Raw genomic sequence first — 5,113 nt, 5'->3', positions numbered from 1 at the left:
TAAAAGCAGGAATGGATGAGGGTCCTTGAAGACACAGGTGATCCCAGGATCGTATTGTAGCTTTGTATTACTTGCCGGCTCCATTGTTGCAGGATGAATGGAAACTTGGCCCTTTTAATGTTTTCCTTGGAATAGGTTATCATATTATTTGTTATACAAGCTATGCCAACAGTGTCATGGCCACTATTTCAAGGCCTTTTTTTTTCTCTGTTAACTCATAAGATTTGCAGAGACGAGAGAACATTTGTTTCCTTTCACCTGTTCCATGGATCATATGATTCAACAAGAAAAAGTCCAGTCCATGATTTCATGATCATATATAGATTACAAATCTATGGTTCATATCATTAGGCAAATGCTTCTACCTTAGTATCACAAAATAAAACGACTAATCATTCAACACCTCACCTGGACAAAAAACTCTCGAGGCAAAACGACCAGTCATTTGAGCTGATAATTATTAAAACTGTCTTGCTACGAGGCTGGGGTCGGTGGAGGTTGATTTAAGGATTGATTTTAAAAAAAATGTAAGCAATGTTTTTTTAATTTAATTTATTTAAATGTTATCTATAATGACATTATTTCATTTAAAAAACAAAGTTCTAGAATTGACAAGGATGGATCTTAGCGAGAGATGAGTTTTTTTTTGTTTTAATGAAGTCAACTTAGATATTATTCTTGTATGGATAAACTTATGTCTGCCCCTGTAAATTCAACAGTATCACTTGCACCTTTACATTTATGGTTTAACACTAGCTGGGAGTTTCATGTTATGCCGCGGGTAATTTTTTTTTTTCTATGATAAAAATAGGATACTAAAGTGATACTTGTTAATAAAGTAAAATAAAATTAAGAGTTGAGTCACTAATTTAATAACATAAATAAAAAAATACAATTATAGTAAATAAACTAGAAGAAAAATTGACAATGAAGAAATGGTAAAAAAATCCGCGCACACTTAATATATTGATCGGTCGTGAAGTCATAGTAACCCTATAAAATATAAATTGAATAAAATTATGAAACTCAATTATCAAACAATTCATTATTAAAGGATAAAATTAAAAAAAAATATTTAAAAAAAACCTGAGTCAAACCAAGTTAACCCACTAACCCAACAATTATAGGATAACCCTATAAAAGTACGGAAACTAATTGTTAATCAATTAAATATTAAATAATAAAATTAAAATAACAAATCATTTTTTTTCTTTCAAAAAAGCAAATGTTGAAGGATATTATCTAGCAACAAACCAAAAAATAAATGATAACATAATAACACTATAGAACAAAAAAAAGAAGAAGATTAAAGTTCAATTTCTAACAAATAAGATATTGAAAGATAAAATTAAAAAATATATATATAATTCAAAAAAGGTTGAAGAAATCCACCCCGATACCTTCCAAGTCAATATGCAAAAACTACAAACTAGTCTTGAGACGGGGGTAATCTCATTGAAAATAAATTGAACAAAACCTTGAAATTTCATTAGCAGACAATCCAATATTGAAGAGTAAAATAATCTAAATTATTTTTAAAATGAGTGAAAAATATAGTAGAAAGCAAATAAAGAAAAATAACGAAGCTCAATTTCCAATTAAGTAAATTTTAAAGGATGAAATTAAAAAAATATAAGTTTAAAAAAATAATCAAGTAAATGTAGGTGAATCTTCTAAATGTAAATTAATCTTCTAAACTCACAACTAATGAAATTTTAGATATTGACTCATTCAAAAAGCTTAATTTCTAATTAATTTAATGTTAAAAGATGAAACTTAAAAAAATATTAATTTAAAAAATTATCAAAGTAAAAAAATAAAAATAAAAATAATGATAAAAAAATTTGATAGGAAGAAAAACCAGATGATGAAATCCTAAAAAAAAATCAATCTTAAAAATTATCTTAAATAAAATAAATAGCAATCAGAAGAAAGATGACTAAATATAATATATGCAAAAATTAAAAGATGATGAAATTAAAAAACTCAATTTAAAAATTATTTAATATAAAAAAATAGTAATTAAAAGAGTAAGAATCAAATATATATATATATAACAATTTAATTGACTATTTTAAAAATTTAAAGGGTTAAACGTGAAAATTTAGAAGGATAGAGAAAATAAGATAAAAAAACCATTATCAATGTTAAATCAAATATTCATTGACCACACGTATCGCCCATGAATAAAGTGGTTATTGAGATAATTTGAATGTCACTTTGAAAGCCAATATTTGGCTGGCGGAAGATGTTATATGTACCGCTTAAAAAATATAATTATTACCAATACATCAACTATTTTTAAATATAAAAACACCTAAGTGAACTTGATTATAACAAAAAATAATAATAAATATGAAAAAGCCTGGCCGCAAGTTAAAAAATTATTTTTAAGAGTCATTTCACCATAATTAAAATATTAAAAAGAAAAAATAGCCCTTAACCCAAGTTTAATTTTTTTTATTTGCTTATAAGAATAATTAGTCATTTTACTATATTAAAAAATTAATAAGATCAATTTGATAATAATCAATTTATCATGTAAAGAAATTGTATTACCCTTAATATTAATATTAAGTTAGTTGATCTTGTATGAGAAAGACAAAATTATTATTATTGTATTGTTTTAATCTATGATACAATGTGTTTAGAGCCACAATAATTTACTAATCTCTTTTAATTTAAAAAAAAAATACAATATTAACTCTAATAATTAATTATTAAATAAATTATTTTTGAATTTGTTTTCTAAGTTTCTTCTAATAAGATGTTATAAAAATGTATGGAGTTTGAGAGGAAAAGAAATAAGAAAAAGACGAGGGAAAATAAAAATATAAGAAATTAGTTATATATATATATATTCAAATACAAAATTTTTAATTAGAGATTTTTTTTTATATATAAAAAAAGTATTAAGATTAGATCAAGTAATTAATCCTTTTCAATTTTTTATGCTTGCTTATATATTAAAAATTGAAAAGGATTAATTACTCGATCTAACCTTAATACTTTTTTAAAAAAAAATTAATTGAACCAATTTTGTATTGGAATATACATTACATTTTTAATATATCTTTCTAGATAGCTCATCATAATTAACCAATTTGCATATAAGAAATATATAATTTGAAAACTTTTTTTCAAAACTAAAAGTATAATATTAGAAAATTATAGGGGCAGGAGTATAATATAGTTTAACCCTTGTTGTCTCCTTGAAGCAAAAAACAGTTGCAGCCATAGTACGGAAACTAATTGTTAATCAATTAAATATTAAATAATAAAATTAAAATAACAAATCATTTTTTTTCTTTCAAAAAAGCAAATGTTGAAGGATATTATCTAGCAACAAACCAAAAAATAAATGATAACACAATAACACTATAGAACAAAAAAAAGAAGAAGATTAAAGTTCAATTTCTAACAAATAAGATATTGAAAGATAAAATTAAAAAATATATATATAATTCAAAAAAGGTTGAAGAAATCCACCCCGATACCTTCCAAGTCAATATGCAAAAACTACAAACTAGTCTTGAGACGGGGGTAATCTCATTGAAAATAAATTGAACAAAACCTTGAAATTTCATTAGCAGACAATCCAATATTGAAGAGTAAAATAATCTAAAATTAAAATATTAATTTTTTATTTTTAATTATTCATTTGGCTTCTTCATGCTCTACGGGAGACCTGCCATGGCGCATTAGAGCATTTCCAATCAATTTTAAAGGATGAAATTAAAAAAATATAAGTTTAAAAAAATAATCAAGTAAATGTAGGTGAATCTTCTAAATGTAAATTAATCTTCTAAACTCACAACTAATGAAATTTTAGATATTGACTCATTCAAAAAGCTCAATTTCTAATTAATTTAATGTTAAAAGATTAAACTTAAAAAAATATTAATTTAAAAAATTATTAAAGTAAAAAAATAAAAATAATGATAAAAAATTTGATAGGAAGAAAAACCAGATGATGAAATCCTAAAAAAAAATCAATCTTAAAAATTATCTTAAATAAAATAAATAGCAATCAGAAGAAAGATGACTAAATATAATATATGCAAAAATTAAAAGATGATGAAATTAAAAAACTCAATTTAAAAATTATTTAATATAAAAAAATAGTAATTAAAAGAGTAAGAATCAAAAATAAATTGAAAAGTTATTTTAAAACTTTGTAAGGGCAAATGCAAAATTTAAAGAAAAAAAAATAAAAAAAATTATTGACATCAAACTAGAAGGAAATCAATCATATATAACACCCAAAGATGAAGGGCCGTTGATGATTCAAATGCTGTCGTAAAAACCAATATTTAATCATTGAACAATGTTATATATGCCGTTCAAAAAGCAATGATTTTATCATTCATTTCAGTATGAATAACACAGTTTTTTCACTTTTTAATATTAAATAATATTTTATATATGCTACAGTACAAATTGTTTTGCCCATAATTCAACCCAATAATTATAAAAAATTATTATGAGAATATCATAGAACCTGGACACCAACTTAAGATAATTTGAATTTTAAATATTTTATTAGGAACAAAAACAAAAAACCTAATTACCCAGTTGCCCAGGCTTTTTTTTTTTAAATTTTTTTAGTTTAGAATGATAAAATTATAATTTCACTGTTAATCCACAGTGACAATAAATCGAGTGTGGGTATTTTCTGAAATATTATTAATTGTCACAAAGGCTACCACCTGGTTTGGGATAGAAGAAAGTGGCCCTGGATGATGTTTATGAAGGCTGGTCCTATCATTGATGACTTGTCCAGTCTTAGACTCACCATTCCAACTTCAATGCCGCCATTAATTTTCTTCAATCGTGTGATGCTCAGCTTCCCTTTCTTGTGTAACAATCACTCGACACTCGCCTCTGTGAAGCGACCTCAGGCCCTTTGTTTTCTTCCTTTGTAAGCTTAACCCTGGACTTGGTTTTTTTTTTTTTGTAATGTTGGTAGGCTAAAAACTTTCCAAAACATGTTGTGCTGTTTATACGATCAGATTCAACATGCAGTCATGTTAATTAAAATTGAATTAAAGCAGCCTTTTTAATTCAAAAAGAGTGTTGTGAAGAATGAAGTCATTAATACGTACGGGAGCTT

This window comes from Populus euphratica, unplaced genomic scaffold, assembly GCF_000495115.2.
Source record: "Populus euphratica unplaced genomic scaffold, PopEup_1.0 scaffold40.1, whole genome shotgun sequence".
NCBI classification, from domain to species: Eukaryota; Viridiplantae; Streptophyta; class Magnoliopsida; order Malpighiales; family Salicaceae; genus Populus; species Populus euphratica.
Note: the sequence above shows the minus strand (reverse complement) of the source record.